Below are 22,004 nucleotides of genomic sequence, written 5' to 3'. Positions count from 1 at the left end.
AGTCTGTCTCAAGTACTCGGAAGTCGAATGTCCTCTATGAATTTCACTAGGAGCGGGGTCACAAAACCAAGGACTGTATAGGTCTACGGCAAGAGGGAGTGAGAATTCTGAACCAGGGCCACCTGAGGGAACTGATGAGTGATCGTGGACAAGACAACTTTGACCGCGGACGTGAACAACACCAGGGACCTCCAAAGCCACCCTCTCCCGCTTGCACCATCCAAATGATTATTGGTGGAGGTGATGAAGCAACGATCAACCACGTGAAATTCACCACTATGCACAAAATTAAATGGTCGATCACCCAGAAACGGTACGACAACCTCGGAGACTGTATCATCTTCGACAAGTCAAATACTGATGGCTTGACTTTCCCTCATTTCGTTGCTCGTGTTATTACTTTACGTATTTCAGATACTGATGTAATAAGAATAATGGTAGACGATAGAAGCGACGCGTGTATCATACCCTCGAGTCCCACACAAATGAGACTCGAGGACAAGATAGTACCACATTGCATAACACTAACAGGTTTTAACAATGCAGTTGAGCGAACCTCTGGAGAGATAACAGTACCCATTTTGGCCGGGGGCGTCACCCTAGAAACAATATTCCACATCATGAACCAAGACACAACTTACAACGCTATCATAGGGAGGCCATGGATACACGCCATGAGGGCCATCCCGTCAAGCCTCTACCAAGTAATCAAGTTCCCGACTCCTTGGGGAATATTCAGTATCTAGGCCGAACAACGCACCGCCCAAGAATGCTATCATATCGCCCAGGATTGCACGTATACCTAACAGCTGAAGGGAGCTGACATAGAGGCATATCAATTACCAAAGTCAGGCACCAGACTCGACGTACAAACAAACGTCATCAGGGACCCCGACATCGTGGAAGCTGCTGAGTCAACGGTAGAAGATCTCAATCCTGTCCAACTGAACACCAGTGACAACAGTAAAAGGGCTTACATTAGACATAAGCTCTCAAAACCAGGTAAATTTCACAAGTTTTTAATTGACAACGCCAATCTGTTTGCTTTCTCCCATGCAGATATGCCAGGTATCCCGAAAGACGTGGCCACACACAAGCTGAATGTCGACCCACTCTATCCACCAGTGCGGAAAATAAGAAGGAAATTCAACTCTGCAATCAACGAGGCCGTAAGTGATGAAGTAGATAAGCTCCTCGCCAATGGTTCCATTTGGGAATCAAAATACCCCTAGTATGTTGCCAATGTGGTCATGGTGAAAAAGAAAAATGGAAAATGGCGGATGTGCGTAGATTTCACGGACCTGAACAAGGCATGCCCTAAAAACTCCTTCCCATTGCCTCACATCGACCAGCTCATCGACGCAACTGCAGGACACGAATTGCTAAGCTTCTTGGACGCCTACTCGGGTTACAACCAAATCCTCATAGAGGAGGAAGACCAAGAGAAAACTACTTTAATCATCCATCATTGAACGTACTGCTACAGAGTCATGCCATTCGGGTTTAAAAATACGGGTTGGTCACCAAATGTTCAAAGATCAACTCGGCAAAACAATGGAAGTTTACATCGACGACATGTTGGTCAAATCAAAAAGGAAAGAAGACCACATCGATTACCTGAAAGAAGCCTTCGGTATACTAAGGCGGTACGACATGAAACTAAACCCCTAAAAATGTGCCTTCAACATAATCTCGGGCAAATTTCTCGGTTTCTTGGTATCACAAAGAGGCATCGAAGTCAATCCTGATCAAATCAAAGCCATTGAAGGGATACTCAAGGTGTTAACCAGCAAGAAACAGGTGCAAAAATTGATTGGTCGTATAGCCACTCTGTCAAGATTCATTTCGCGATTATCCGACAGATGCCACATATTCTTCAATGTTCTAAAAAAAGATAATGAGCTCCAGTGGAATTCAGAATGCATCGATGCCTTACGGGAACTAAAGGCGTACTTATCCTCGCCTCCACTACTTGCCAAAGCAGAGCCCAGCGAACGCCTCGTAGTGTATTTGGCCGTTTCGGAAGTTGCAGTAAGTGTAGTGCTTGTTCGCGAGAATAAAAGTACACAATCTCCAATTTACTATACTAGCAAAACCCTGGTCGACGCCAAAACGAGGTACCCCCACCTCGAGAAATTAGCCTTAGCGTTGGTTATAGCTTTACGAAAGCTTAGAACCTATTTTTCAGTGCCACCCCATATCGGTGGTGACGACTTTCCCTCTGCGAAGAATCCTACATAAATCCAAATTGTCGGGAATACTGGGTAAGTGGGCCATAGAAGTAAACAAGCATGATGTAACATATCAATCGCGAACAGCGATAAAATCACAGGTACTCGCCGACTTCGTCACCGATTTTAGTGCCAAAATAATGCCCGAGGTCGAGCAGGAAGCTTCTCACACCTTCCCTTGTCCACCCGACCTCTGGGACCTTTACACTGACGCCGCATCCAACGCGTCGTGATCTGGACTGGGACTCGTACTCGATGTCCCAACAGGGGAAGTTATACGCTAGTCCATATAGTGCCCCATATTACTAACAATGAGGCCGAGTATGAGGCCGTGATTGCCGGGTTAAAGCTAGCTCTCAAATATGGAGCACGACGAGTCTTCCTCATATGCGACTCACAACTCGTCGTCAACCAAGTTACAGGGACTTTCCAAATCAAAGAGCAAAGGCTGCAAAAGTACCAGGCAGAAATTCACAAACTACTGCCAGAATTCGAGGAATGTCGACTCGACTAGATATCTCGAACTCAAATCATCGAGGCTGATGGCCTCGCCAAACTAGCAGCAACCACCAAAAATATCACGAAAGAAAACATGGTTACTATTCTCCACTCATCAATAGACCAACTCGAGGTACATTCCATAAATTTGACTTGGGACTGGCGCAATCGCATCGTGACATATTTGCAGGAGGGAATACTCCCACAAGACAAAAAGGAAGCCAAAAATCTTCGAATGCAGGCGGGCAGGTACATCATCATAAATCACGATCTGTACAAGATAACGTTCGGGGCCCCCTTTTAAATGCCTGGGGCCGAGCCAAACAAGGCACGTGCTCGAAGAAGTATACGAAGGTCATTGTAGTGCCCATACAGGCAACCGATCCCTTATCAGCTGTCTCATTCGGGCAGGATATTACTGGCCCACTATGAAAAAGGAAGCCACAGATTATGTCAAGAGATGCGAGCAGTGCCAAAAGTATGCGCCTATGATATATCAAGCGTGCGAACACCTCCACTCTATCACTTCGCCATGGACGTTCATCAAATGGGGAATGGACATCGTCGGAGCCCTCCCAGCGAGGCGAGGTAAGATACATTTTCTGTTGGTTTTAATTGACTATTTTTCTAAATGGGTAGAAGCAGGTGTATTCACTCAAATATGCGAATAGGAAGTCATCACAGTCATATGTAGGAACATTATATGCCGCTTCAGTATCCCCAAAGAAATCAATTACGATAATGGGCCCCAATTCACCAAGAAAAAGATGATCGAGTTCTTCGAAAAATGGCGCATCAAGCGAATACTCTCCACGCCATATCATCCCGCTGGCAATGGTCAAGCCGAATCCTCCAACAAAACAATCTTGAATGTATTAAAGAAAAAGCTCGAGGACACCAAAGGGTTATGGCCGAAGTTGCTACTAGAGGTATTATGGGCATACCGCACCACGCCAAAAACGAGCACATGCGAAACGCCATATTCACTAGTCTACGGGACTGATGCCATGATACCTGTCGAGGTCAGAGACCCTAGCCTGGGTTACTCCAATGAAAGCAAACAAAACAATGACGAGAATAGAAAACAAGACCTCGACGAAGCAGAAGAACGAAGAGACATGGCGTATATAAGGATGGTAGCCCAAAAACAACAAGACGAAAGGTACTACAGCAAAAAGGCCAAAATACGACCACTCAAAGTAGGAGACTATGTTCTTAAGGCCAAAACACAAGCAAGCAAAGACCCGAAAGAAGGCAAACTAGGAACCAATTGGGATGGGCGGTACAAAATCACAGCGGCAGCAAGCAAATGAGCATTCCAACTAGAAACAATGGAAGGAAAACTACTACAAAACAATGTGAATGTCGCTCACTTCAAATAATTCAACTTCTGAAAAAAGACGCCCCTCAAGTCGTACTCTTTTTCCCTCGCCCGGGTTTTGTCCCAATTGGGTTTTCTCGGGGAGGTTTTTAATGGGGCGACGAGGAGGACATCTTGAAGTTCAAAGTATAATTCATTGCCCCACCTGCCGATTACCTCTCTAGGCCGAGCGATGAAGGGACTAGATACACGGAAACTTCTCCAATATATGTATGAAACAGACATGTATTACTCCACCAAGAATGAAATAAAGCAGCATTTTGTACTCCACCAAGATATTCTCCAATGAGTGAAATAAAGAAACATTTTTCTCTCCATCATTCTTTGCATCTGACATTCGACCTCACTCGAATTACAACGGGTTAATATTTCGACCTTAACTCGAAATAACACCCCTATGCCCAAAGCTCATCGCCAAAAGAAAAAATTTGACCTCGTCGAATTACTTAACATTCGACCTCGCTCGAATTACAACGGGTTAACATTTCGACCTTACCCTAAATAACACCCCTACGACCAAAGGCCATCGCCAAAAGAAAAAATTCGACCTCGCTCGAATTACAACGGGTTAACATTTCGACCTTAACTCGAAATAACACCCCTACGGCCAAAGGCCATCGCCAAAAAGAAAAAAAATTGACCTCGCTTGAATTACTTAACATTCAAACTCGCTCGAATTACAATGGGTTAGCATTTCGACCTTAACTCAAAATTACACCCCTACAGTCAAAGGCCATCGCCAAAAGAAAAAATCTGACCTCGCTCGAATTACTTAACATTCGACCTTGCTTGAATCACTTAACATTCAACCCCGCTCGAATAACTTTACACTCGATCTCACTTGCGTTACTAAGATCTACGATCGACTACGCCAAAAACATTACACACGAGCAACCGAAAAGCCAGGAACCCCCTCACAGCAAACAAAAATAACAATTTGGAGGTACACAACAAAAAGGTAATCATTCCATTACAACTGTTATATTACAAAAACTTTTTACAAAGGGCTCAAGATGCCCTCACAAAAATAGCAAGGCAAAACAAAATAATACAATGACCCTACGCCGCGTCATCCCCCACAGCATACTCCTCGTTATACCAAGAATCGGAGGCAAGCATGTTCGCATCATCATCAACATCGTCCTCGTCAGGCGTACCAGGATCTTAACCACAGGCTTCATGGGCTTCATGCGCTTTGACGCAAACACCCTCAAGTTCTGCTTTAGAAACCTTCTCGTTAGCGTTCAAAGACTTTTACACATCAAGCTGAGCCTCGGCGTGAACCCACATCTCATATAACTCCCGCGACATGATAGGATCAACAGAAGTATGAGACATAGATGGCTGCAACTGCTGTCGCACTTCCTCTGCCTTTAAAGAAACAACCTATTCGTCAATTCAGACAACTCCGCCTCCAGATCTTGGATCTGCTCTTCTAACCTCGCTACCTTGAACGCCGACGTCTCCACTTCATTATCTCGCTCAGACCTACAAACATGGAGGGCATCATCCAGGGATGTTACTTCAGATGTGGCGGTCATCCTCCCCTTTTCGGCACGAGCCAGTTCATCAGCCTTAACGCTCAACTCACCCCTCAGATCGATAGCCTCCGCCTCCCTTCGCCCAAGCTCAGCAGTTAAGGTGGCCACCCACACCTAAAGATCAGCATTCTCGGCTATCACCCCCTTGCTCACCTCGAGCTCATCATCTTTTTCCTTAAGAGCCGCCTCGAGTTCACTGCATCGATCTATGGCCTTCATCAGCTCATCATCCCGCTCTTTTAGCTATTCGATTTTCTACGCCAACTCTTCCTCCTTCTACTTAAGCCCATTGCGAAATAGCTGAAAATTGCTATTTTGAGTGAAGACATCGACCAACGCACGGTGCTTGGTGCGATACTCCTTGTACTTGGAGGCCACCTTCTTAAAAATGGTCGTCCTTTGTTCATCCTTCAGGTCGTGGTCGATCTCCATAATGAGAGTCTGACAGGCAAAGGAAAGAAAGTCAGCATAAGTAGGTTACGCATACAAAACAAATTCAAACAAGCAAAGAAATACTTACTCTCAAAGCCATGCCGGAAATACTCCGCGATAGCTCTGCGTCACTCATCGCCGATAGCGCCGCATTCTCAGAAGCGGCACACAAGGGGGCAACGGCCGATGTTGTCTGCTCAGAGTTTGCTAAAAGATCATAACCCATAGGAATGATTACATGTCGGTTAGGACCCTCCGTCCTCACTTCCACACGAGTGTTTCTCTCCAATAAGGCCTACACCGTTTTAGGATCGATGTATGAACCTGAGCCATCATCCTCCGAGAGCACCGCTCCATCCCCTCCGGCAGTCGACGACGCGCCACCTTTAGTAGTCCATGCAGGTTCCCTGGCTTGGTATATCCCCCCGGCCCTGGGGGAACTCCCTACCGTGATAGCATCCGCCATAAAATGGCCCCTGCGTCTAATATAGGCGAGGACACTCCTCTCCAAGCAATGACCTTCTTATTTTCAACGCTGGTAGCGATGGTTTTCCCAAGCTCCACCATCCTCCTCTTCCTTGACGGCGACTCCTCCCCATTAGAGGAATCATTTACGAGGTGGTAGATAGGCCGGGAAGAGATCTTGTCCCAAACAGCGACATCACGAGGAGGGGGGTCTCTTTTTGATAAAGTTTGAGTACGACCCCTGCGTGCAGACTCAGCCAAAGTAAATTGCATCTCTGCCGATGCAATGGCCTGGCGAAATGCCGGCACTGGAGCTTTTTTCTTAGAAGCTTGTCGACCTGTCACCACAAAGAGGTCGTATCAATAACGGCGGCAGGCACCTGAAGATCAAAACAAAAGTAACACTTACTAGATGGAACCTTCGGTCTAAAGCATTTGTAGAAAACTGCCCAATCTCGGATCCCCACCATGTGAGGTAATACGCGAGCCACCCAGTCCTCAATACCGACAACGGGGAAGGGTGCACACCTCTCAGCTACATAGAAAAATCATAGATAAATAAAGATCATAAAGGATTAAATAAGACAACAAGCGTATGTCATCGACACCTACGATTATGATTCTATTGCTCAAGAAATCCAGCAGGGTCCCACATCAAGTGCTCCGTTTTGATGATAAAGTACTTGTGCTAAAACATCTGGCTCACCATGTCGTCCATTCCAATCATGGTCCCATGATGTCGCAGCTATATCATTGTGTCTCTGTGAAAGCTTGGTGAAAACAAATGTAATAGGTGGCGGATGTTGACCTCACAACCAGCCAACTCCGCGTACTTTGTCAACATTGAAAATGCTTTATACAAAGACGGAGATAGCTGTGCCGGGCAGACGTTGTAAAACCGAAAGAACTCCTCCGCCAGTGAAAGAAGAGGGAGAGTATAACCAATTACGAAAGGATAAACATAAAAGGCACAGTACCCTGGTCTATGGACCTCCACGATGTCGCCCCCAATTAGAACCATCTCGACGTGAGAAGGAATATGGTATGTGGATCGGAGTTCATCTATATGAGATGGACCCGTTTCGGAGATCACCAGAACGGGAGAAGAAGCGGGTTCCTTGTGGAAATCGTTTCTAGATTGGGGGTTTCTGGGAAATATCTCCTCTACGGTAGGAAAACTCTCAGCCTCTTCAGCCACGAAATCCTCACCACCGGAAGGAGGGGCCACCGGCAATGGAGTAGCATCGGGAACTTCGTCATGAAAGCAAAGGGTTCAGGACATCTCGACAAAAAAAGGTGTGCTATTAAACCTAAAGAAAGAGGTGACCACTAAAAAGGAAGGCGAGAAACGGAATCGCAGATACGAAGCTGATAACAAGAATTGATGAAAAAGATCAGAGGAAGATGATGCACATGCAAGGAGAGAAATGCGGAAATTTCTAAAAAAAATGAAACCTTCATCTACTTATAGGGATGGATGGTGCGAGAATCGAAGAGAAGGATTGTCAATGGCACTAAAACCAAAGCGACAAGCACATAGACGTTGTCTCAAAAAGATGCGTAATGATGACGCGCATGGCAGTGACGTCACATCACGGTAACCAGGCCAATCGTGACTCCACTGGTAGTATCGTTCTCCCGATCTTGGTCGACCTGGCATGATTCAATAGCCAAATTCTCTCACGACGAAAATGAATGATGTTCGCTTATCGAGGACGTGCAGGGCTACGACCCCGACAAGCAGAGGGACTAACTGTATAGGTCCAAATTTGGTAACAACGGTAACGAATAAGCAAGACGAAGGACGAGGTTGACCACGATATAACGACTGAAGGTCGTCCTCGTAAAGGTCGATGCCAGAAGCGGGCAGCTGAGACAGGACAGTAACGGTAACTTAGGTTCAGAAATGGACATAAAAATATTCCTTTGGATATTCTCTATGTTGTACTTTTTAGGATTTTTGGGGAATGTCCCCTATAAATAGGAAGAGATAAAGAACAAAAATGATCGACCTTTTTCGGAACTAGAACATATTGTAAAAGCTGAGAGAAGAATATACGAAAGAGTTATCTTATTCATTTATTCAGGCACATGTTGTTCAATCTTTATCCATAAATCTCAAGATCCCATATATATTGTGACCTCTTGCTTTTACACGCCGCCGTCAGAGAAAGAAAACATTCAATCATACAATTATTGGGTGATAATTCCTTTATACTAAAACCCTTGTCATTTCTTACATTTATTATACATTTATAATATTACATACTTTGTCAATCATAGCATATTAAACCCACTATTTAATGCTCCTGAACTCTACTCGTTATACAAGAGTTGTATTTTATTTTGTCTAGAATTTATTAAGTTCAACTGAAATTCACCTTATTAACTTATTATTAATTAATTTAGCATTTATTTGCTCAAACAAATATGTGAACCAAAGTAACACCCTACTTGATCTCTTTCATTGCGTTTGTTTTTATAATCAAAGTCCTTTGGCAGAAAATCAGCAATCTGTTGTATGAAAAGTTCCACCGGTGGCTGATTTTTATCTTTAGCAAATAAAGCCGCTATGGCTTCTCCAGTGGTATATGCATAGCAGACATCTTAAAAATTATTAAAAACAAAGTCAAATAATCTCATGTTAGGAAACCCAATAAATAAGTATAACAAAATCTATCTTTAATTTTAATATACATATATACTACTCACTCATGTTGCCCTGGTTTCGGACGTATGGAAGGAGTATACCAGCATCTTTCAAACTAAACTCCTCATCAACATGCTGACTTACAAAAGTAAATAAACGGATTAGTTATAAAAGGAAAGGATTATTACTCTCAAAATGAAAGATAAAAAGAATAGTTTTACAGCTCTATCTTGAAAAATGCCAAAATGAAGATAAGAAAATGAGACAAGAATGCTTGGACGCAAAAGTAGTACGGATGGTTTTGTATAAACTGGATGAATACTTGTTTTGCACTAGAAACTACAATGAGAGCTTAGGAGAGGAAAGTCTATTCATTTCTTAACTTTTGAAAGTTGCTAAATATGGAAGGTTTGTACAGAGATGATCAATGTTGAGTTTGCACTAAATGCTGAAATGCAGAGAGTTCTGCACAGTTAGGAGTAGATATTAGGGGACAAGTCCTTTCATTTCTTTTGGTTAATTGAAAATGCACTCAAATCACGGTTGAGTGAGGCATTCATTTACTGTAATGATCCGACCGATTATTTTGAGCTCTAGCACGTCGTGCAGCGGTTTGAGGCCATGAGCAGCTTCACTTTAGGTATTATGACTTGTACGCATGGTCGGAATTGAATTTCGGGAAATTCGGAGTTGATCTGGGAGGAATTCTTATTTCGAAAGCTTTAAGTTGGCAAAATTGACTAAGATTGGATTTTTGAGTAAACGATCTCGGAATCAGGATTTGAAAGTTCCAATAGGTTCGTATGATAATTTTGGACTTGGGCGTATGTCCAGATCGGGTTTTGGATGACCTTGGAGCATTTCGGCGCCTATTGTGGAAGTTAGCATTTTGGAAGAATTTCATAAGTTTGGGTTGAAGTGCATTTCAGTATTATCAATGTACGTTTGGGATTTTGAGTCTGGGAAAAGCTCTGTATGGTGATTTTGGTATTGGGAGCGCGATCGGAAGTAGATTTAGAGGTCCGTAGGTCATTTTGGAGTCATTTGGCAAAATTTAGAAATATGGAGGTTTTTGAGAAGTTTGACCAGCAGTGACTTTTTGATATCGGGGTCGGATTCCGATTCCGAAAGTTAGAGTAGGTCCATAATGTCAAATATGACTTGTGTGCAAAATTTGTGGTCAATCGGAAGTGATTTGACAGGTTTCGGCATCGAATGAAGAAGTTCGAAGTTCTAAAGTTCATCAAGTTTGAAATGGAGTGTGTTTCGTGATTTCGACGTTGTTTGATGTGATTTGAGACCTCGAGCAGGTCCGCATTATGTTTTGGGGCTGGCTGGCATGATGGGTCAGGGGCCCGGGGGCCTTGGGTGGATTCCGGATGCCTAACAGGTCAAACTTGGAATTTGAAGAAGAAATGAAGCAACTGCCTTCTGGGGTAACGGCACTTGCGAGACTTGAGCCGCAGGTGCGGAGCCGTAGAAGCGTCCATGGGATGCAGATACGGTGTTGGGCCAGAAGTGAAGAGACCGCAGATGCGGTCATATAGCCACAGAAGCGGGACCGCACCTGCGGTAGGTGAGGCGTAGAAGTGAAAAATGCAGCCTGGTAAGAAACCGCAGGAGCGGTAGTGGGGACGCACCTGCGGAACCGCAGAAGCGGTCGAGTGACCGCAGGTGCGGAAATGCTGGAGGCAGTGTGGTTCTTTAAATCGGGGGTTTGGCTCATTTGAACTTTATTGCTTCTATGGGAGCCGATTTTTGGAGCAACTTTGAGGTGCCATTTTCACCACCAAGCATGAGGTAAGTGGTTTATACTAGTTTTGAGTTAAATACATGAATATATACGGATTTGAGCATGAAAATTAGTGAAAAATTGTGGGGTTTGATAGGAAACTTAAAAATTTGGTATTCTTAGATTTTTACCACGATTTTGGGCATGAAATTCAGAGCAAATTATATATTTGAGTTTTTGAGGTTGTGGGTAAACTTTATCTTCGAAAAAATTCGGAATCTGGGCACGTGGGCCCGAGGACAATTTTGTCAACTTTTCGACCGGGGTTAGGAATTGTTATAAATTGGATTATAATGAGTGTTTGAACATATATTAATGGGTTTGCATAATTATTGGATAGCTTTAGAGCATTGTGCATCAATTTGGATCATCGGAAGGGCTTGGAAGCAGGTTATGAAACTTCGGAGCGAGGTAAGTCTCCTTTCTAACCTTGTAAGAGGGAATTGTCCCCATAGGCGAAATACTTAACTATGTGCTACCATTATGGGGGCTACGTACGCACGAGGTGACGAGAGTCCGTGCGTAGCTACTATTATGCTTAAGTCCGGGTAGTCTAGGAACTAAAAGCATACTTTACTTGTAAATATTTGCAACCTTGTTGTCAATTTAAATGCGTAAAGCATATCGAACTTTGTAGATAAATTCTTAAAAGGTAGACATCGTTTTCTGAACTTTTAAAAGAGAAATTGCTTTTTTCTTCTTTAGTAATTGCTCCTTGATGAAATTTTGATTGGCTGCTTGTTGTGTTTATTTATATTTGACCGCGTCGCATGTATGATTCGCGAGCGGGGTAATAGATGCATCTATGGTTCGCGTCATTCTACCCTCTGGAAGTGCACAATTTAAATATTATTGGATCGGGACATACGACCTCGGCATGATTTGCGCATTCTTGTATTTTCTTGCCTTGCAAATTGTAAATGATGATATTTCCTCCCTTGCCTGAAATAAATGTATAAATGATGAAAATGAATTTGGAAATTCCCTATTAATGAAAGAACTGTTTACTTTCTTCATGTTATTGAGTTACAACCATTTTTATAAAATCCTCGATTTATTATATTATTGGTATATCCTTATTGGATCATTAGCAAGTGTCAAAGTCGACCTCTTGTCTCTACTTCTTCGAGATTAGACGAGACACTTACTGGGTACACGTTGTTTTCGTACTCATGCTACACTTTCTGTGCATTTTTGTTGCACAAGCACATGTACGCCTAGAAGCCTCGTTGGGCGCAATGATATGGTTGATACGGAGACTTAGGTGAGCTACATCTCTCGAGAGGATCTTCAGCTAGCAGAGTCTCTTTCAGAGTATAGTAGTTCTTTTTTGTCCAATTGTATTCCAAACAGTTATAATATTTTAATTTACTTCCTAGCAATTTGCTCATGCACTTGTGACCCCGGGTTCTGGGATGTCAATGGGATTACTCAGTAGTTTAAAATTGTTAAAGGTATCACTATTTATTCAGTGAAATTTATTATTTATTATTTAATGTATAAGAGAAATGATTCAAAAATATTTAAAATGAGAAATTACTAGTTATTTGGTGTTGGCTTGCCTGACAGTGGTGTCCGGTGCCATCACGTCCAGTGGATTTTGGGTCGTGACAATATGGTATCAGAGCGATAGGTTTTCTTAGGTCTCACGAGTCATGTTCATGTCTAGTAGAGTCTTGCGTAGACGTTTGTACTTATCTTCGAGAGGCTACATGACTGTTAGGAGCACTTCCCTTCTTGATTCCTCATCGTGCAATTTGATTCCTTTTAGGCTTATGCCTTTATTTCTTTCATATTCAATCTTATGCGACGTGAAGCGCTTGCTATAAAATGGGAGTCGAGGAATCGTAATGGTACTACATATGTGGTGCATGATGTTTTTTCCTGCGTACTTGATTGGGCTATTGTTATCACCTTGCGGAAGGTCGTTCTGCCGTTTCGGCTTAGTATCAGTATTACCTAAGGCTTTGAGATTTGGCGTTGATTGTTATGACAATTCGTGCGTTGCTATCGCACAATATTTGCATAACGGTAGGATGCTTGCCTATGCAACGAGGTAATGAATGACTTGAAAGGAGGTTATACTTGATTCAGAGATTGAGTATTTTACTTCCGGTGGAGGAAAGGCAACCGGACTATGAGTGTTCATGTTTTGTTGATGGAGCAACGAAACTTGTTATTTTTAAGTGTGGTGGAATTTTCATCTGTGGCGTGGTGTCGTCGTCCTCGATTGAATATGTTAAGTTCGCCGATGTTAAGATCTTCCACAATTCGCCTTTGGGGCAGGATATTGTGAGATAGTATTGGAGAAACGACTGTCAGAGATCGCGGGGTATGGTGGTTCAGGATTGAATGTGTATTTCTAATGCTGACGGCTCGAGAAAGATGATCTTCAGAAAGGCTTAAAAGTTAGTAGTGGTCTATTGGTTCAAGTACTACCGCGATAGATTTTGATCTGAGGAATCAACTAAGCAGCAAAGGATGAGGAAGAACATGCAGGAAATTTCATGCGGTGGTTAAATTTCTAAAAGGCCAGGTGTAAGAAGCGGGAGTCAAGTAGTTGCTTAAAGAAGAGAGGTTTGGCCAAAGTGGGAGAGTGGCAGAGTAGCATATGGTATCAGTGGCAGGATAACTACACATCCGGAGAAAAGGTTTAGAGTGATTTGTGATTTAGGGTGGACAGTGACTGGGTCTACGGACTTAATTTGAAATATCGGCTATTATACGGTGAGAGATTTGATACAATAGAAAGAAGTTGCTCGATATGAAGAAGGATACAATATGACCTTGGATTTGGAGGTATTGTTGCGCATTTAGTTGATGTCCCTAAGAGTGAATGGACTAGTACAGCTTGTGGATGAGCAAGGGCTCAGAATGAGTTATGGATGACGTAGTGATTGTACACCGTGCAACGGCGTTGAAAGACGTTGGTTTGTAATTTCTACAGGTGGGTTATATCCTATGAGAAGATCAGTGGTCTCGTGGTTGGCGAAGCTTCTACGAAGAATCCTACTGGCTATCTAGTAAGAAGTCGAATATGTGAATGTTGCTAGAGATTTAGAGTGTTCATGAAATGGTAACGGAAGAATTTCGAAGAATTTGGCGGTTGATTTCGCAAGGTTATGTCAATGAGAGATAAAAATCTTGGTGGGTTCCAGAGTTTGTAATAGTAGCCCCAAGCTAAGTGGGAGAGTCCCACCGCCTACGATTGGGTTGCATGGTTATCCACTCGTGAGGTTTCTGGCTATCGGCATAATGGCGAGTTATTTCCGCTAAGGGAAAAGAATATAAGTGGTAATTTGAGCAAATAGTTTGAGAGATGTTTTCATAGATGGCCCTATCAATTACATTCAGGCTTGGGAAAGGTTCAGGATTTACACTTCATGTAGATGCAGGTTGCATGGAAAGTGACTCGGTCGGGTGCTTCGTTGAGAGGGTGTTCATGTGCTAGAAGAGTCTTGGAGGTTATTATATTTAGTACCAATTCAGAGTGGGTGACTCTTGATAATAGTCCTAATGGATTCAAAGGGTAAGGCATGTTGCCTAATGGTTTCGAGTTCATAAGTATGTTTAAGAATTGAGCTTTGCAGCGGATTATAAAAAGAGGCTCGTAAAGTTCTATGATATCTTCGGCTTGTAGTATAGCTTTTAGAGGAATGAAAGAGAATGACTTCGGATTCAAAAAGGGATTTTCGGAATGGGGATATCAGATGAAGATGCGAATATGCGCACAAGGAGGGTATGCGACGGCTTGTGGGGTTTGAGACAGCATGGTCTTGTGATACAAGACCAATCGGGAAGAGTACGGATTGAGTTCGTTATGTGTTGAATGTAGTTATTATTGTTTCTGAGGCGATTACAGATAAATTAGAAGAAGTTAGATTGGTTAGCCATGGTTGAATTGGCATATTGGTGGCAGTGATCAGTTCCTTAAGTGTGATTGAGTTATGCAGGTGATTTTTGACGATACGTGCGAGGCTTGACGGCCGCTGTAATTAATTTTATTTAGGAGTATTCAAGTGCTATGGCTTATTATGTGTGGGCGGATCCCGGAAGGGTTATGGTGGTTTAGACCACTACTTGAGGATTTGAATGTTCTATGGCTATGAGAATTTACTCGTGTGTTGCTATGGCTCTCTTGGAATGAGATGAGTAAAAGGTTCTTATATGATGAAGTGTTTACCCTATTAGTGGTTCGGGAATTTATGATGAAATTCGTATGTTGTCGCATATTGGCATGTTAGGTGCAGTGAGCATTATGAAAATTGAATGTGAGGAGCCGAGGTTGCGGTTCGGTGTTGGAAAGGACGTCATGAGCTCAAATGAGCAGGAAAAGGGATTTGAATATTTATAGCAAGCCGATATTAATTTCGGCATCACCTGAGATCGGTGTTGTGTATGAGGCTTTGCATCCTGGTTACAGATTCTTGATTTGCTTTACAGCCTTAGTGCGGCTGGTGGTATGAATGTACAAACTTGTTACCTGTTATGGAAGGTCGTGGGAGTGTGTCTCACGGGAAGATTTAATGAGTGTGTCATGTAGTCCCTTGATTGATTAGGAATTTAAACCAAGTATGAAGATTGTGGTAATATCGCTAATTTGAGAATTTATGCCTGGAGGGCACTCGCTTCATTTGGGCTATGGACGGTGGAGGTTGCTCCGGTTATGATGGTTGTTCTTGTGCGTTATGAGAAAAAAGAGAAGAGGTTATTATGGACGCATGAAGGTTATTAGCCTAGTTCGGGCGATCAGAATCGGCTTGAGGTTTGTGGGATCTATATCAGGCCGGATGCGTTTGTTTCAGCATAGCACTCCTTATGGAGGAGTATTCGAACGTTGGATGTTATTTCAGCGTCAGCTATTTCAGGTAATAATATATTGTGCCATGTAAGTTATGAAACAGCTTGATAATTTTCTTATGTGTTGAGGTTCCACGTAGCAATGGTGTTATGTGAGTAGGATGGCTCTTGAGCTTCAGATCATATATCGCACCTCAGTTGTGCTTGAGTTTTGTAGCTTATGGCACTATATGTCTCCCCAAGGATGGTATTATGCACTTAGCGTGCTTGTGACCGATATTCAATAATTTGTAGTAATGAGCAATTTAGCTCGGTGTGTATCTCCTTATGTGAATTTTATGTGTGGATCGGGTGGCACACCGCCACAGGTATGTTGTTTGGATCGGGTTGCACGCTGCAACAATGTGATGTTGAGTACAGTTCCCTATATCTATTTTTGTGTATTTTGTTTCCCATTTTCTGAGAAAGGTTCATATTAGTTGCGAGAGTTGAGTACTCCCTTCCAGTGTTCGTTTTCCTTATGTATCACGTTCGCGTTTGTAGCCTATTGGCACGTTGTGGCATCATATGAGACGTTTGGTCATATTTGGGGTGGCTTATCGCCTGAACAGTTCGTACTGGTTGAGACAAGATTATTGGATCTAGGATCAGTGCAATCGAATTATATGAAGTGTATTACAGAGCAAATACCATTATTTGGTTCAGAATGAGGTGATAGTTCTTGTTAGGAGTATAGACTCAATGATTTGTTGACTCGGCAGTTGGTTATGAATTTCTACACGTCTCTTGCATCGTGGTGGTATTGTAAGAGTTGGAACAAAGTTTAAATATGTCATGAGGTGCATTGTGAGCACCATATTCGGAAAATATCGGTTATTATGATCAGCGAATGTTATTATGGTTCGTGAGATATGTGGTACATGGTGAGAATTCAGCAAAGGTATGCAGTCATGTTCTGGAACATCGTGTAGTGATTGATACGACATTCGTAGGTTGGAAGCAGGCTGGCAGACAATTTCAGATGTGGAAACTGGGCTCTAAGGCTCATTTGCCTAAATAAAAGAGGATATCTTCATATTTGATCGAGCTAATGTCCTCAACTGAGTTGTGGTAGCACGGGTAGGTGCACGAGGTGTTAAACAGTAATTTCAGACAACTTCAGTGCAGAGCGTTCGAGGATGAACGTATGTTTAAGTGGGAGAGAATGTAACGACCCGACCGATCGTTTTGAGGTCTAGCACATCGTGCATCGGTTTGAGGCCATGAGCAGCTTCATTTTAAGTATTATGACTTGTACGCATGGTCGGAATTGAATTTCGTTAAATTCAGAGTTGATTTGGGAGTAAATTCCCATTTCAAAAGCTTTATCTTGGCAGAATTGACTAAAATTGGATTTTTGAGTAAACGACTTCAGAATCAGGATTTGAAGGTTGCAACAGGTTCGTATAATGATTTTGGACTTGGGCGTATGTCCGGATTGGGTTTTGGATGACTTGGAAGCGTTTCGGCGCCTATTGTGGAAGTTAGCATTTTGGAAGAATTTCATAAGTTTGGGTTGAAGTTCATTTCAGTGTTATCAATGTCTGTTTGGGATTGCAAGTCTAGGAATAGCTCCGTATGGTAATTTCGATATTGGAAGCGTGATCGGAAGTGGATTTGGAGGTCTGTAGATCATTTTGGAGTCATTGGCGAAAGTTAGAAATTTGGAGGTTTTTGAGAAGTTTGACCGAAAGTGGACTTTTTGATATAAGGGTCAGATTCCGATTCCGGAAGTTGGAGTAGGTCCGTAATGTCAATTTTGACTTCTGTGCAAAATTTGAAATCAATCGGACGTGATTTGACAAGTTTCGGCATCGAATGAAAAAGTTCGAAGTTCTAAAGTTCATCAAGTTTGAAATGGAGCGTGATTCGTGATTTTGACATTTTTTGATGTGATTTGAGGCCTCGAGCAGGTTTGCATTATGTTTTGGGGCTGGTTGGCATGATTGGTCGGGGGCCCGGGGGCCTCGGGTGGATTCCGGATGGCTAATAGATCAAATTTGGAATTTGAAGAAGGAATGAAGCAGCTGCCTTCTGGTGTAACCGTACCTACGAGACATGGGCCGCAGGTGCGAAGCCGCAGAAGCGGCCATGGGGACGCAGATGCGGTGTTGGGCTAGAAGTGAAGAGACCGCAGATGCGGTCATATAGCCGCATAAGCGGGACCGCACCTGCGGTAGGTGAGGCGCAGAAGCGGAAAATATAGCATGGTGAGAAACAGCAGGAGCGGTAGTGGGGCCGCACCTACAGAACCGTAGAAGCGGTCGAGTGACCGCAAGTGCAGAAATGCTGGAGGCAGTGAGGTTCTTTAAATCGGGGGTTTGACTCATTTTAACTCCATTTCTTCTATGGGAGCCGATTTGTGGAGCAACTTTGAGGTGCCATTTTCACCACCAAGCATGAGGTAAGTGGTTTATAGTAGTTTTGAGTTAAATACATGAATATATACAGATTTGAGCATGGAAATTAGTGGAAAATTGTGGGGTTTGGTAGGAAACCTAGAAATTTGGTATTCTTGGATTTTGACCACGATTTTGGGCATGAAATTGATAGCAAATTATATATTTGAGTTCGTGAGGTTGTGAGTAAACTTTATCTTCGAAAAATTTCGGAATCCGGGCATATAGGCCCGAGGGCAATTTTGTCAACTTTTCGACCGGGGTTAGGAATTGTTATAAATTGGATTATAATGAGTGTTTGAGCATATATTAATGAGTTTGCATAATTATTGGTTAGATTTGAAGTGTTGTGCATCGATTTGGGTCATCGGAAGGGCTTGGAAGCTAGTTATGAAACTTCGGACCGAGGTGAGTCTCCTTTCTAACTTTGTAAGAGGGAATTATCCCCATAGGCGAAATAATTAACTATGTGCTACCATTGTGGGGGCTACGTACGCACGAGGTGACGAGAGTCCGTGCATAGCTACTATTATGCTTAAGTCCGGGTAATCTAGGAACCAAAAGCATGCTTTACTTGTAAATATTTACATCCTTGTTGTCAATTTAAATGCTTAAAATATATCGAACTTTGTAGATAAATTCCTAAAAGGCTAGACATCATTTTCTGAACTTTTAAAAGAGAATTTTTTTTTCTTGAATAATTGCTACTTGATAAAATCTTGATTGACTGCTTGTTGTGTTTATTTATATTTGATCGCGTCGCATGTATGATTCGCGAGCGGGGTAATAGATGCATCTATGGTTCGCACCATTCGATCCTCTGGCAGTGTACATTTTAAATATTATTGGATCGGATCGTACGACCTCGGCATGATTTGCGCATGCTTGTATTTGCTTGCCTTGCAAATTGTAAATGATGATATTGCCTCCCTAGCCTGAAATAAATGTATAAATGATAAAAATAAATTTAGAAATTCCCTATTAATGAAAGAACTGTTTACTTGCTTCATGCTATTGAGTTGCAACCATTTTTATAAAATCCTCGATTTATTATATTATTGGTATATCATTATTTGACCATTAGCAAGTGTCGAAGTCGACATCTCGTCTCTACTTCTTCGATATTAGACGAGATACTTACTAGGTACGCATTGTTTTCGTACTCATGCTACACTTGCTATGCATTTTTGTTGCACATGCACATGTACGTCTAGAGGCCTTGTTGGGCGCAACGGCATGGTTGATATGGAGACTTAGGTGAGTTGCATCTCTCGAGACGATCCGCAGCCGACAGAGTCTCTTTCAGAGTATAGTAGTTCTTTTCTATCCCATTGTATTCCGGATAGTTATCGTATTTTACTTTACCTCCTAGAAATTTGCTCATGCACTTGTGACACTGGGTTATGAGATGTCTATGAGATTACTCAGTAGTTTAAAATTATTAAAGGCATCACTATTTATTCAGTGAAATTTATTATTTATTGTTTAATGTATAAGAGAAATGGTTCGGAAATATTTAAAACGAGAAATTACTAGTTATTTGGTGTTGTCATGCCTAACAGTGGTGTCCGGCGCCATCACAACCCTTAGTGGATTTTGGATCGTGACATATACTCTTACTATAATTATATCTATGAATTACATAAGAGTTTCTCGTTACAACAAAAATAATATTTGCGCACTTAACTTATTTATGATGTAATAATAGACAATTTTTTCTTATATGGCAACATGTTACAAACGTTAAACTACACATATTAAGTAGTAGTGATAATCATAAAATAAAGAGCAGTCGAAGACCGACGACAAGTGTAACTAAAGCTAACAAGCAAGAAATGAGTATTGAGCAGCCCACCACCAAGGGCGGAGGCCCCAAAAAATAAAAACTACTAGGAGTACTATATTATTATATAATATATACTCCATAATTTATATTTATATAATTATTAATAAAAGATTTCAATTTTAATAATTTTTAACATTTGGTAGACGTAAGATTGAGTGAATTAATTGGGAAAAAAATTTCTCACTAAATTAAATAATATATTTACCTTCTCATCAATTTTATTTTTCTTTCTTTATTTATAGTCTTTTTTCATGGTTCTTACGATTTTACTTTCTAATTTCAACTCCAATTCTCTAAATTAACTATTTTTTTTTTGTCACATTTGATTGATCCGCACACCAGAAAGCAAGTTCTTTTGTGTCTCATATTTTTTAATTAAGAAATTCCTGTGGCAAATATCGCAAGGTTCAAAATATGATGCATAATGGGCTCACCCTTTACCATTTTCACTTAAGGGAGGAATTCAATACCATATGACGCGCGCCTAACTCATACATCATGAGTTGTGCTCTCACCACTATATCAAAGTCATGTAGGGTTTTTTGTGTCTCAATATTATATGAATTTTATAAAAGACGTTTAAGGGTCTTTTTAATATATTTTGGTTTAGGCCACTGGTTTTGTTGAGCCGCCCCTCATTGACAATCAACAATTATTTACAGACTACTGCCCCACTATAAACGTACCGTTCAACCAACTTCATTCGTATTTGGTAACTGAATGACAAACTCGCTGCCTTTAATGTTCTTGTCATAGTTGTCTTATTTTAAGTGAGGCTCTAAAATTTTATTGAGAATGTAAGGGTCGGATAAGTGGCTCTAGTATGAGACTAGTAAAGCTTTGATTTAGGTCCCCCAAAATTTTTAATAATGGATTTCATACAATATTAATGTTTGTAGAAAAAATAAAAAATTACAAAAAAATTGTGAAAAAGAAAGAAAGGTGTCTACTCTTAAACAGTAAAAAAAAATTTAAAACTTTGAATTAAACTATTTAAATCTTCATATTAGTAAATATATTTTTTACAACAATATCAAAGGTAACATATTACAAATACACATCTAATATCTCATTTTTTTTATTTTTTTTCTAATATAAATAATAATATTACTATGTGAAGTTAAAGACTTTATGTCATTTATGAATATATGCTATAAACAACAAATATGAACAAAAATGGCAAGATTAATTATTTTTGCATATATGTGTGTATACGTACAGTTAAAAAAAGTATAAGGCCTTTTATTAAAATTTGATTTTAGGCCACCAATTTTACGGAGCCGCCCTTGCCCATGACGAACAAATTGAATAGAAATATTATAGAAGCCAAAGCATGTAACTGCTAGAGTTCAATTACGTCCATTACTTCTTAAGTACAGCTAAGCATTCAACCAGAAAATACATGGAGATGATTAAGCAATGTAACATGCAATGTCTACCAAGAAGAATATTAGAAGAGAAAGGGGAAATAATAGGATGTGAAGCAGAATATTGTGGGAAAATTGAAGAAAAACAATACAATAATAATAGAGAAAGCATTTGTTTTAAGAAATCTTGAAATATTTCAACTTCTTTTTCCAGTTTAATTTCTTCTCTTTTTTTTTTCAAAAAAATAAATACAGCACTGGTCAGAGAAATTTAAATTGGACGTCCACTAAGGCAAAGCTAGTTCAATATAGTGTGAACTTTTTCCAGTTTTTCAAAGAAAAAAAAAGGCGTTTCAACCAAATAGTTTCTGCAAACAAAAAACTCATGCATAACCGCACAAACCTTCAACAGCTTCAACAGATTCAACAGAAAAAGAAAAAATGCAACAAGCCTTCAACAGATTCAAGAAAGATACTATTTATAATGGGACGGAGAGATAGTAAAAGAACAATATTACTTTCTTCTATTAAAGAGAACATTTGTTTTGAGAAAGTTTTGAAAA

Source organism: Nicotiana sylvestris, chromosome 2 (assembly GCF_000393655.2).
Source record: "Nicotiana sylvestris chromosome 2, ASM39365v2, whole genome shotgun sequence".
Classification (NCBI taxonomy): domain Eukaryota; kingdom Viridiplantae; phylum Streptophyta; class Magnoliopsida; order Solanales; family Solanaceae; genus Nicotiana; species Nicotiana sylvestris.
Note: the sequence above shows the minus strand (reverse complement) of the source record.